The sequence below is a fragment of the Protopterus annectens genome, chromosome 2.part1 (genome assembly GCF_019279795.1).
Source record: "Protopterus annectens isolate FY-2018-M chromosome 2.part1, PAN1.0, whole genome shotgun sequence".
NCBI classification, from domain to species: Eukaryota; Metazoa; Chordata; order Ceratodontiformes; family Protopteridae; genus Protopterus; species Protopterus annectens.
The window spans coordinates 400561198-400575754 of record NC_056729.1 but is presented as its reverse complement, the minus strand read 5'-3'; positions in this window follow the sequence as shown (position 1 = coordinate 400575754).

Genomic DNA, 14557 nt, shown 5'->3' with positions numbered 1-14557 from the left:
AACTGGGAAATTATTCCCCACCCTTGACTCATTGACCACTGTGCTCCGGCACTGATGTGCCAGTGGGGGGCAGAGATGTGACTCCATAGTCTCTCACCATCTCCACCAGCTGCCACTGGTTGACATACATGCCACCTCTACTGTCATGGCTTGCTGCAGGTATTATTGCAGCACCTTTCTCAGCAGAGCAGGTAGCAGTGGCTCACAGTTGTGCTGCTATGGGAGTGGGGGGTGGAAGTAACTGTCAGTTGAGGAAATTGCTGCCTGTAATGCTGCTGGCAATTGAGTAGTAGCCACTTGTGCTGGGGTAGCAAGCCTTGGTGGCAGGGGTGCAGGTCTGGATGCTAATGCATTTAAATGTAAAAGAAATGGTGGTAAATAAAATAAAACAAAAATACAAATAAGCTTATATAACAGAAAGGATGGTGCGAAAGAGGGTGGGGGAAGAGAAAAATACAAATAATGTGAAAAGATAAATGCAAGACATTTTGAGTGTGACTACTTTACCAGTGCTTAATGTAAAGGTCATGAAACAACCACCCCACTGTGACAATAATGTACCAATTACTTACACCTAGTAGAGTTACACCTCTACCCTTCATCAGCTGTAACCTCCAAGGCACTGGTGTTACATGTGGAGCTACACCAGGAAACGGAAATAAAGATTTTGTGCAACACATACTAATGGTGTGTGTCACACTCTTGCAGAATGAAAGAAGCATAAATGTTCAACCTGCAGGACACAAACTCAGTGCCTTAATTTCTTATAACCTCAAAGACACTGCACTTGCAGGCTGAGCTACATCAGGAATCTGAGAGAAACATACACTCACAGAATGAATGTCACAACAGCATCCAACCTGTAGGGGAACTGAACCCACAACACTCATTAACTGCAATGTTTATGGCACTTTATTTATATGCTGAACTACATCAGCTGTGCAGCAAAACTCTGTACTGAAAATCACTCTAATGCTTTTATCACACACTTGCAAAATGAAAACTACTAAAGGGAACTGAACCCACTGCCAGCAGTGAGAGTAGGACATCAGTGTCTCAATATGTTGAGCTACATGTGCATAAAAGGCTGAAATCACTGTCATCTATGTAATCGATCCTATACTGCTACTGTTCAATACCGTACATGCGAACTAAGTGCCAATACTGTATTTAGCGAAGTGTAACACCTATCTCCCTTTATGCTGAACACTCCCTATATAGGCAGTTATTTTTCTTAACATGCCAGTTGTACATGCAGTAAACTATTAGCATAGGGTTTTTACCAATAAAACATTGTTCATAGGTCCATAGGTTGGTATTAGGCTATTGGCCCTAGGGCCTATACAAGCCTAGCCATAACAATTCCCTGGATATTTCTTCCCACAATATTTACTTCCCTGGACCCCTGTCTAGCAGGGTGACTGATGTGATCCCCAGGGTGAATTTCCTATCTCCCATCCAATTGTCAAGGTTCCTTTTGAAGAAGGCCAAGGAAGCACTCTGCTTGACATGTATGGGCAGCCTTTTCCAGAGTATGGGGAGTCTCTGGGTCAGGAATCTATCCCTCCAGCAAGTTTTGTTCATTGTGATGACAAGGTTTAGATCCCTGGAGCATGAGGCTCTGAGGGATTGGGATTTCTTTAAGACGAGCATGCCCAACATCTCAGGGTTTGACATGGCCTTGTATGTAAAGCAGAGATCGCCTCTGAGTAGATGATATGCCCCAGAGTATAGCTGGAGTTTTTTTAGATGGTCAGTATAGGGCATCTGCTTTAGGCCTGTGATTCTTTTAGTGAGGTATTTCTGTGGCCTTTCCAGCTGTTGCAGATGTCTTGTGAGGTACATACCAGACAGGGCATTGTACTCTATAATGGGTCTAATGAGGGATGAGTACAGTGGGATGATGACCTCCTTTTCTCTGGATGAAAAGCCGTTAGTGATGATGTGTGCCACATATAAGTATTTCCTGACTGTTGTCGTAATGTGGTTATCGAAGGTGAGACCACTGTCCACCTGTGTCCCTAAGTCTTTCATCACACTTTCAGTGTTTAGTGTACTGCCACCTATGTGGTAATTCATGGGTACATGCTTTTTCCCAAAGGGGATAACTATACATTTCTTGGCATTAAGCTTGAGCCCATGGCTCTGGCACCAAGCATCTGTTTCTGTAAGGCCCTTTTGTAGAATATCCACATCATTAGGGGATTCAATAATGGCTCCCAGTTTGCAGTAATCTGCGAACTTTGTTAGTCAGAGTCCCTTAGTGTTGGCTTGTACTTCAGAGAAGTAGATGCCAAACAAGAGCAGTCCCAGGACTGAACCCTGAGGTACTCCACTTGTCACTTGTCTGGAGCTGGATTTGGAGTCGGCTACTTTTACAGTCTGGATTCTGTCAGTAAGACAGTTGGCAACCCATCGAGTGATGTAGGGATTTATGCCCAGCTTAGTAAGTTTATCTATGACTCCAGAGTGGGGGATGGTGTCAAAGGCCTTGACATGGTCCAGATAGGCTGTGTGGACCTCCTTACCCTCATCCACAGCTCTAGAGACTGATTCAAAGAAGTCAGTCAGGTTCAGGAGACAAGATCGGCCCTTCACAAATCCAAACTGGGTGTGGTCCAATGTTTGAAGGTTGCCAATGTCTTTGTTTATAAGTTCCATGATAATGTGTCCCATGCCCTTGCAAATCAGGCTCATCAGACTGATGGGACGGTAGTTCCTGGGATCCAAGATGGATCCCCCCTTGTGGAGTGGGATAACTGTAGCTGTGCGCCACTCAGTGGCACGAAGCCTGAGTTGAGGCTATGATTAAACATGACACTTAAGTGAGGTGCCAGTTCATTTTGTAATTCATGTAGTACACATCCCAGGATATCATCTGGTCCCATGAATGTTGTATTCTTAGCTTTGGAGAGTGCAGTTTCTACCTGTGTGGCTGTGATTACAGGAATTTGGCAATCTTTTGGTATTGAGATGAGCACTTTAGGGGATGAGGGGGGGTGAAGTTGGCACTAAATTGATCTGCTAGGATATTGGCAATATCCTTGGGATCAGTATATTTAATGTCATTCTGTTGTAGCTGAGAGTATATCTGAGCATTGCCATTTAGATTCTTGACATAACTATAGAATGCCTTGTGGTTGTCCATTGAATCTTTGGCAATTTTATTTTCGTAACTAGCTTTGGAGGGTTTTATGAGGGATCTCATCTTCTTACTGAGGCTGGTAAGGGAGTTTTTTGCATCCTGGGATTTTCCTCTTTTCTGCAACAGTTTCTTTCTTCTGCTGCATAGTTTGTTTATGGCAGGGACCTACCAGATTGGCTTCCTTTTTTTTGGAGGAGAGCATCTTGGTTCTATTTGGGATGGCACGATTCATGCAGGAGTGGATGTGCTTGTACAGTGCCGTAGTGTAGGATTCAGCAGAATAGATCCTTAACTACACTTGACAGTGTACAGCATAATTTGCTTGGATGTTATTATTTATGTATGCTGTATGACATTGCTGGCAGCTCACACCTATGTAAAAATTAAACACCACTCAGTACATTTTTATAATGTGGCAATCCTGGGAAAAACCATATAAACCCTGACTGCAGTATGACCACTGATAGCACTGCTGACATGTTAAGCTGGTGAGAGGTTGGCATAATGGTTTATGTGTTTACCTTACAGATGCAAGGTCAAGGTTTGCTTCTCACATGTAGTAATTAGCTAGGCTTCAAATAGTCCATAAGGGCAGCTAGCTTAGTACTCAAGCCTCCTCTTTTACAGTTGTACATTTTCTTCAATCTGTTCAGTAGCTGTGGAGAAAGATGTGGGAGTCTGCTAGATATCGCATGGCAGACAATGCAGTTTGCATGTGGTGGTTTAAGTCATGGCTTACTTGCCATGCATATATGGTGGCTGCTCCCTCACCATGGCCTTCCATCAGCATGATCTCCACCAATGTCTTCCTCTTGCTCAATGAAACTTATAGTACCCAACAAGGAGTGTGCTTCAGATGATGTCCATCCCTAGCTAGATCTGTCTGTGTTTTCCTGTTGTTATTCTGTGTCTGGGGTAGGCTCCACAGGCACAGACGCTATGTCTATGGAATGGGGTGGGGATGCAGGCAACACATTGTCTGTGTCCAACACTGACACCATGATCCATGACCACGCTGACAATTATCAGAGGCAGGCAGTTCTCCAACACCAGCTAGCTATATGTCCATGGCAGGGGACCCTACAAATACTACACCAGTGAAAACAACATAATAAATCACCCAAACTAAGTAAGACTCTTCACCAATACCTAAAGCTCAATGAATTGAAAATACTATCTAACATGGTGATATGGAAAGTTGGTAATTAAGACACTTTGCACAGGTGACTTGTGATCCTAACAGCCCTCTTGTTGGTGCAAAAAAGTTATAATGGTTGTAAGTTGTATTACGTTACATATTTGACTGCTATTGCAGATGTTTGTCCATATTAAGAGATGTCCATCATCAACATATACTCTTGATGGTCAGCAATGCTTGGCACCAGGATCCCAGACACCAGTTGTAGAGCTGCCTGGGCACCATGCAGTGATATCTGGATCTCTTCCATCTGTGCTAATGGGAGTTTAGTTAACGGGTCACTTTCTGTTGTTTTAAGCTCCTGTAACAAACAAGAATCAAAAACTGGGAAAATAGTAATAATCCAGAAGGCAGAATTTGCAAGAAACACACTATTTTAAAACACACTATTTTAAAACACGCCTTTTAAAACGTTATTCCATTTCAGCTCATGCGCCAGGCAGTAGCCTGTCCTTCTATGGTACGTATATAGATGGCCCATCACCTCACTTGATGATATGTTCTGTTCTGGCTATTGACATCACAGATGTAATTAAATACATTTCACGAAGCACAGCTGTGAAACAGACTTTCACTTTTGCTACTGTTGACTATCTGCTGACCATGGAGATGGTGGCCCTTTATCAAAATGTTATACTCTTCATGGGAGAACTTGCTATTCCACTGTTTATCATATTGTTACACAGTACTCTAAAATGGAGGGGAAAAAGATATGAGAACTTTTGCACCCCTACCTGACATTTATCTGCACAGACTTAAAAGATATGGTGCCAGTGTGGAAAGACATACATGGTCTTGATATGTGTATTTAGGGAAACTGTCACAGCTAAGGAATATGCAGGGGCAGATGTGTTTCCTTAGGCTCTACTAAACTCTTCCATCCCCCCAAAAAGTGGTGCCCACATAGAGACAGCATGTAATGTCTTTGCACAGTATTGCACAGCTAAGTATCATAACTGTTATATATACTATCAGGGAAGCATACCCTCAGGTCATGTGTAGCACAGCATACAGGCATATTCATGGATATGTTTTGCTGTTACACAAATAGTACAGTACAGCACAAAGGCACAATTTCCTCTACCAAGGCAAGAAATGAGTCAGTAATACCAGAGATGATTTGCTAAAGATCAGGCAAATGTTTGCATCTGCTAAAGAAGTGTCGTGGAGGTACACAAACATAAGTATTCTGGGGCCTACATGTGTGTTGCTTAAGCTTTCACAGTGCTTACAGTTCCTATTATCCTTCACAGCAGCAGGAACACAAAGGACAGCAGGAACTAGTCACAGACACTTGCAAGAAAAAATGTTGCTTTATTGTCAGGTACCATCCACTAGGTATATGTGGTATCCACTAGGTACCATCCACTAGGCACACCTTGCCACACCCTTAACTACTTGCATTCAGTACGCTGACGACACCACTATCATTTTCTCTGCCACAAACCAAGCTGACCTTCACCTTACCAACCCCAAAAAGACATTCACTACTATTGAGCAAATTCCAAACACTGTCCTCTTCTTAAACCTAAAACTAAACTTCTCCTCTTCTCTCTCTCACCTATCTCCCCTATTCCTTTCACAATTACTTCTCAATGGCACCCTTATCTCTCCTTCTCCCAACCAAACAAAACTATAACAAACTATTGAATTTTACTATATACAATTTTTTTTGATTAACTCCTTAATAAAAGCAACTAATAAAAAAACTAGTTCTCTTTTTATGAAGCAAGAACTACCATCGCAAGAACACATCTTATCTCCACTTTTATATAATGCCCCATTTTTTCTAACCTAACTAATCTAAACATTACATTAATAAGCACAGCAACAGCAACAACAACAATGCAGATTTGACACTGCCTCTCCATATAAAACACATCACTGTCTGACTCTCTCTAAAAACTGATGGCTGGAATTACCCCACCACCTAATCTAGTACTATCAGCTTACAATGCCCACAAAGCCTTTTTACCACTGAAAAAACATACATGCTCTCCACCCTTATAAAACCCCTACAACAACTTAAAAGCCTACCCTAATAAAATACTGATTCAAACTTCTCTTTCTAAGAATAGCAGGTGTGACCATATTTTCCTCAGTTGGTAAGATAAAGAACCAACTGCCTGCCTCAGACATAGCCCACACTTCCATTACACTATTTAAGACTACTCTTTCTTACTAAACACTGGCTTTGCTCTTGCATCAATCCCAGTTGATCTAGCTCTCTATGACCCTCCTATTCCTCCTCCTCCTTCTCTCATACATTCTCCCAAATATATTTTTTTTTTTTTTTTTTTCTTTTTCGACTAAAACTATATATGCTCTAATCTAATAACTCTCATTTTTTTTTTTTTTAATTTTTCTCTTCTCTTCCTCTCTTACCACATCTGTACTTAAATAATTTTTCTTTCTATCCCTTTTTTAAACTTTTGAAATTGTTGCTACTGCCTTTTCTTATTTGTTACTTATATCCATATTTGACTTTATAACCATGTGATATTTTTGTATGTTCTGTTTTGTAACCATGTTAGTAGTAGAGAGCTTTCTCGGGCCTCCACTGAAAATGGACTTGTATCCAGTTGGACTTGCCCGGTTAACAAATGTAAAATAAAATAAAATAATAAATAAATAAATAAATATCAACTACTAATAGCTGTAATGACCAGTCTGCCCAACCCCCACACAACAATGAACATCACACAAGACGTAGTATAGCAAATGTTTTAGGAGTCAAAAAATGTATATGCTCTCAGAAAATTGCTATATCAGTGAGAACTGAACCCCTTTATGTCTGGCCTACAAGCAGGTGTTGATTGCATCTAGACACATAGAAATAATAAATGCATTGCATTTCAGTGTGCTATCTCATGGACTCTCCATATGTAACCTGCCTTGAATGTGTTCACAAAGTAAAACACTTTCTCACTATCAGCATGGATTTATCTTTAAAGAAAAACAATGTAAGGAAAATCAGTACAACCTGCATATGTTCAAGAAAATCCTCAGACAAAGGCTTAGTAACTTATGGTCAAAATTCTTTGCAAATACACATACCTGTCTAACATAAAAGCTAAGCTTAGAAGTCCTGTTTTCAAAACTTTCAACAAGCACTGATAGCTGCTCTTAAGCAATCCTCTGTAGAGCTATGAAGGCCATAGAGGAAGCAGAAGCTTTTATCAAGCTATTTTAAAGCTTCTGGAGTGGCAGACATCCTAATGAGGCATCACCTAATGAATGTTCCTGAAACTTTGCTGAGAGGTTCGTTCACCTACATGCACTCTGATGAACATCTGTGAAGTACAGTGAGCATAAATGGCCGGATCTATGAGACATGCAGACAAACTCAACATGCATACCATAGTTCTGTGAATAGTAAACTGCTGAATGGTTATGACTTCCCAGGGCGCTAATAATGGCACAGCCACCTGGAGGGGCAGCAAGGAAAATAGGAATTTTATTTATTTGCTACATAGAGACCATCAGGTGCACCTGATGCAGACTCCTATGAGGGGTCCCAATAAAAACTGGATGCCTGGTACAGTTCTGTCATGGTGCTGTGTGATGCCACTAGCAAGACTAACTCTAGTAAGCAGTGCCAGCACCACTGCACCTACCCGAGGAGCCACCACCCTGACCTGCTTCATCAGTGGGAAGAAAAGGTCAGAGAAAGGGCACATGAGATACACTGCAAACACGTTTTATGCTTAATTGTATTTAAATTGCCTGATAAAAATACACATGTTGGTATTGAACATGTAATTTATTATTTTTTTATGTTTTTTCTTTTTCTTTTTGCAAGGATGCTATTTTGGAGAACAACCCTCTTTATCAGATAAGAATGGAAACTCTGTAGGCAAAATGGTGTACATGGATGTTATTATTTTTCTTTTCCATTTTCGTATCCCCTACTGACCATCAGTTTCCCAATTCCACCATTTTTTCCATAGTATTCCTGGTACTAACTCCTGGGGCTGGAAATGCACAAATGGTTGGTTGGGTAGGAGAAGTGAAATGGTGCAGTCTGCAGTGTCATAGACAATGCCCTGGAAAGATGGTTTTTTTTGTATACCCTAACCACTTTGAGCTAGTGACATTACATGCTTCACTGCATGTGATGCCAGCTAGCTCTGCTGCCCCCCCCAATGCCATGCTTTTACTAATGCTCTGTCATGTGATTTCAGCATATCCCCATAACCAAGAATGTATCTTCAATACAGAAAGAAACTCCTCTCTTTTGGAGTAGGTGAGCAGGCAAGGCCACCCTTTCTCACCCCTCCCTACCCAGTTTCTTCACTTCTTGAGCCACTAGTCAATGTCAGATCATTTGGGTTGTACAAATGGCTCTATCCCTCTGCACCATGATGCCAGCATGAATGAATTTTTCTTAAAATAATTTTTCTAGTATTCATTATGTAGCTGCCAGTATGTAAGCATACTGTCAGACTGTGTACCTCTACAAATGTTTTGTATTTAGTTATATTGTTGCCAGTTACATATTGCAGATGTGGTTAGTTGCACATATTTTAATATGGGTATATTACAGATGTGGTTAGTTGCACATATTTTAATAAGGATATATTGCAGATGTGGTTAGTTGCACATATTTTAATAAGTGTATATTGCAGATGTGGTTAGTTGCACATATTTTAATAAGGCTCACATATCATAACACTCATAAGTGTCCACTGGCAGTTGTTATACCGGTTGTATGTCTAATAGCTTAATGAGATAACATCTGTTAGGACAGTAACACAAAGGACTCCACGTGTGGCACTATTCTTCATACAGCTAGAGGCAGGACAAATGACACAGGTACACTGTACACCAGCATGTTATAATTATGACACTGGCCTAGCTGATAAACTGCACTAATAAATTAATTAGTGCACCAGTGAGTGTAATTACCTACAATAACTGAGCACTCTGCATAACAAGGTATAGGTTTCAGTTGGGAGGCCATGTTTGTGTAGGAGGGAAGATGTGTGTGTGTGGTTATCATGAATACTCAATTTATTTAGGTAGTGCTTAAATTGTATGTGTTGTATGGGTAGAATATACTGCAGTTTTAACTTATTTTTAGGTTGTGGATCCATTTTGTTTGTTGGGTGTGGAGCCATGAACAGCACATTTCACATGCTTCAGTCATGTAGCTCTAAGTGGTAGTAATGGTTTCCCAATTCATGTACACTGGTATTGATATATTTAATTAATTTCATGTGTTCTGCTTGGCAATGCTTTAGTATAGGGTACTTGTACGGGGTCCACAGATATGGTAGTCCATACATAGGTCATAACTTTTGCCGCACGCCTCCTACTACACCTGAGAATACTGAAAGGTACTGGGACAAGTCACACTGCACACATGTCTGCACTTCATATCAAAGGATAAGACTATAATGCATATAGGCAGAAGATTGTGATATTTCATATTCACATATCATGTGCAGAATTGTAATGTTTGTTTCTTTCCTCCCCATCCTTTTTTTTTTTTTTTTTTTTTGCTATTGTATTTCCCTCCAATTATTTTGCTGTTATCTCCAATATCTGTCATGTCAGGCCTTTCTCCCCTTCTGTGTCTGACAGTCACTCACTGAGAACACCATTGTACCCTTTGGTAGTACTGCCATAGGTGTGCACTTTGTTACACACAAGGAGTTGGTGGTGCCTGTTAGGGAGTTGATTGACCAGTGGCTGGAAACCTGCATCAGCCGCATGGAGAGGGTCCTCATGTTGGATCAAACATCACATTATTGCCTGGATTTGTTTTCACCACCCTAGACTGGACCCAGTGAGAAGGGTGATCAGGATGCTGACTGACCTGTCCTAGGTGTGTCACAGGCAGCACAGTTAAAGAAAGATTTGGACACCCTATCCACTATAATGCCATTCCCTTTCTTTGGATGTCAAGTCCCTCCACTGTTGGGTTGCCCAATTTTCCCTGTCACTACTATCCTTCCATTATCTGTATGCCTAAAATGCCAATGTCAGTCTTTGTATTGTTTTTATATTTGTATAGCCCTGCTTCTAAATCTGACTTTTTTTCATTTTACACTTACATGCCTCCCCATCTTTCTTTCTACAAAAAGAAAACGTGCCTTTCCTAGAAAAATATGTGCCCTTCCTCCTCAGCAGAGCAGTTAGGGCAAGATGGGCAACTGCCCCAGGTGCAAAATGTTAAAGGATGTGATCGACCATCCATTATCCCAATCACTCTTTAATGCAATAAAAGCTGGTATTGTATTTGCTGTCAAACCTGAGTGCTATAGCACTCTATGTGTGGTCTAAACTGTAGAAATTGCTTGCCACACTGTAGCAAGCAGTTTGCTACAATTTTAAAGTAAAAATCTTTTATTGTAATTAAAACCTGAGTGCTGTAGTGCTCTGTTCAGGCATAATATAAACCATAGTAACTGTTTGCTACATTTGTAGTAAGCAATTTGCTACAGTTTATAAGAAAAAAGTTTTTTTTTTATCTAAACCTGAGTGCCGTAGCACTCTGTGCAAGCAGGGTTTAAACTGTAGCACTGTTTGTTTAATTTGTAATAAGTACTTTGCTACAGTTTAAAAAAAAAAAACATTTTTTGTTACTAAAGTGTGAGGAAGGAGGGTTGAGAGCAGGGCACAGAAACAGGACCTGAATGACTGGGATAGGAGGGAGAGGGGAACGTCCTGCATCTGGCCACTTGGTTGGTGTGCCAGAAGAAGGAAAACATTCTTTTTTTCTCTTCACTTGAAGAGCTGAGGAGATGGGGTGCTAGTTTTTGGGACTAACACAGGGCCATGGTTTAGCCAGTTAAGCTTCTGCTTCCTCACCAAACCTAATCGCATTCCTACATCCCCTGTTTTCTCTGTTTGCTGTACCCCTTTTCCTACTTTCCCATACATCAATTTCCACCCCTCTAAATGGACAAAAGGGAGATGTAAACATTGCTGTGGGACCTTGAAAGTGTCTTATAAGCCTAATGGCATTACTTTATAGAGCATGAGCATGTGTATAGTCACATATTCACAACTTTTATCTAATCTGTCTGAGTCACATTTCCATCATTCTCTGGTTCTCTTCAGGAACTGCCAGTACCATGGGCAGCCAGGGCAGATTTTCTAATCTGTGGAAATGTGGGCTGAGAAATTCCAACTAGATATTTGATAACTTGCTTTGGGCCACATATTGTTAGAAGGTATATACACAGTAGCTTTAACATGGTTGTGCTAGGCATGTTAATGAATCCCAAGGCATATGTCAACATGACAGGCAAAAATGACAACATAAAAAAAATGTCAGCTACACTGATAGTGGAAACTTTGAAAACATTGTAATTTGTTATATTTTTCTTATCTCTTGTAAAAGTTTAGCTTTCTGTCAAACCATTGAAATCCAGCATCTATAACTGCATCCACACTGTTTTGAAAGGAGCTTGTAATCACAAAGATAAAGGTTGTTTAGCTTTATTCAGATTTCCCTTCTAGTGTTACCAGCCATTACAAAAGAATCTATGTATGCTGCTTACCAAGATACAGCAGTAGATAGACTGAGGACTTTGAGCTGAAAAGGGCAGGTGCTCTCCACCTTGTTGTCAAATACAAGATTAATTGAAACAATGGCCAAAAGCAGCCATACATGCTTATCTTTTATTAGAGGTCAGTCACTTCCTGATGTGTGAACAATCAGATTGTCAACAGTGAAGTTCTTACTTAACACGATAATAACGAATGCAGAAAATGTTCTGATATGCCTCACAGTGGATCATATGAGCATAATCTACTGACAGTTAACAACATTACCAGCACTCATCTGTCTCTAAAAAAATGTTTAGAAAGTTTTCACATCTATGCACTTATATCAGCAGAGTAACAAACCTATAATTGCATATTTTTATATGCTTCATGTGCTGGTCATCTTATTCCACCTTCTTTGTTATGAAGTGGTGAATTTCATGTCTGTTGTAAATTTTGGAGCATACGGGAGCACTCCAGCATGTTTAATACACTGCCATGTACACAGGATCTATGTTTCCTAGCTATGACACAGCCTGTAAGCTTGCACAGAGACTGCTAAGAACATGCTTTAACTGAAGGTTTCTCTGGAAGTCTATTCATGGCAGATTTTATTTAGCCCTTACAGACTTTTGCATCAGCATAAGTCTAAGCTGCTTTGTCCACTTAATTCACAGGAGGCCAGTAGATGAGTTACACTTGTTTGATAAGGAGATATTGTGAAATAAGGGTATGGATCTACACATTGTCACCTGCATATGTTAAGTATATATGACTGGTCATAGCAGTGTGGCAGCTCCAGATGCATTCTGTTTTTGTAGAGTGCATTTCTTGAGTTTTAGCCTAGAGTGGAATCAACAGTGTTGTTTACTCTTGACCTGTATGGAGAGTTATCATGTTTTGATTTGGTGTAACTTAGGAAAGTAAGAACCAAAGGGTACAAGATTATATTTGGGAAACCATAGTCTCCGTTGGTTATGGGGGGAGAAGTCCTTTCAGATTCTTGGATGCAGAGACCTGCATATGAACTTGACTAGTATATACAATTCTCAAAGATATGGAGAACTATGAGAAAAGCAAAGATGGCTTAAACAGTGAAAAATATATGAGAAATAATCTTTACCTCTGACTCTTTGAGGTCTTAGAGGAAAAGTAAAAAAAAAAAACTGAGCTCTGTGGTACACCACTGGTAACCTTTTGGCTTTCAAAAGTGGTACCTGCGACTTTAATGAAATGGTTTCTGTCATACAAGCAGTTAGATATTCACTGCACATTATTTATTTTTGTATTTATTTATTTATTTATGTATTTATGTATTTATTTATTTATTTATTTTCCATTTGCTTACCGGGTTAGTCCTACTGGACATAAGGTGACCATTTTCAGCAGAGGCCCGGGGAGAAAAGCTCCAATTACATAGTAAAAAATTATAAAAAATAATAAAAATAATAAAAAAAAATGATATAAACATAGCTATTTTGTACGAAGAGCATAGAACGTATAAAAGGAGTAAAAATCAGAGTTTTGCATTTGATGCAGCAGGCTATTGAGAAACAATTAAACAAGATATTATAGAACAAATACAGAATTGCTTGAACATAAATTCAAAAAGTAGCTTCTACAGACAAACAGGGTCATAAACTAGAAATCATAACTATAAAGGTGGCCTAAACAACTGGTTCACAGTACTATGCAATAAGTGAAACTACATAGTACACCTGTGATCTAGTGATGTTGAAAGTCAGGAACAGGTGAAATTAGTCTAGTTCTGTACAGGAACATATCCAAGTTTTGACTAGGAGATTTTTTAGTAGGGATTTGAAAGTATTTTTACTATTTAGACATCTAATGTCAGGGGTAGAGAGTTCCAGGCCTTAGCAACTGCATAGGAATAAAGAGATTGGCCTGAGCTATGTAAGCAATTGGTAACAGTAGGACGGTATTGGAATATCTCAGTTGATGATCAGTATTATGGGAAGTGAGCAGACCAGAGATGGCAGGTATTTTATTTGGTTGGTATAGCAGTTGATGGGTCAGGAAAAGTTGATTGTAACTTAGTAGGTTAGGGAGTTCTAACCATCGTGGTTGTCTTAGGGAGAGGCAGTGATGAGAACAAAACTTATCATTGATTGCAAATTTTGTAGCAGGTAGATAGTTTCAGAAGGACAGATTTGTTTAGGTTATTTAGAATTGGGGAAGCATATAGTAAAGTGGAGAGTGGATGGGTACGAGAGAAAATGATTTGGGATTCCTGTGTGAGGAAGCTCTTGCAGCAGTAGAGTGAACCTAGTTTTTTATGAACTTTGATAATTGTTAGTGTTATATGTTAGTCAAATTTTAGGTTTCGGTCAATAGTTATACCTAATAGCTTGGCTTGGGTTACTGGTGTAATAAGTGCATTGTTGGAGGATGTTATTGAGAATGGCGAGGAGGGGTAAATGTTTTGGATGGGTGGAAGATCATGAGTTGGGTCTTAGATGTGTTTAGTATGCATTGGGAGGAATTTAGCTATTTTCTATAGTAGTGAAGGCTTCCTGGGTTCACTCTTGGAGTAACTGTAGAGAGGGGGCTGAGCAAATAAGGGTGGTGTCATCAGAATATTGTACTATATTAGTTTGTTGGGTAGCTGAGGAGAGGTTATTGGTAAAGATGGAAAATAGTAAGGGACCAAGAATGGATCCTTGTGGAACACCTTGTCCCAGTGGGAGAAGAGGGGA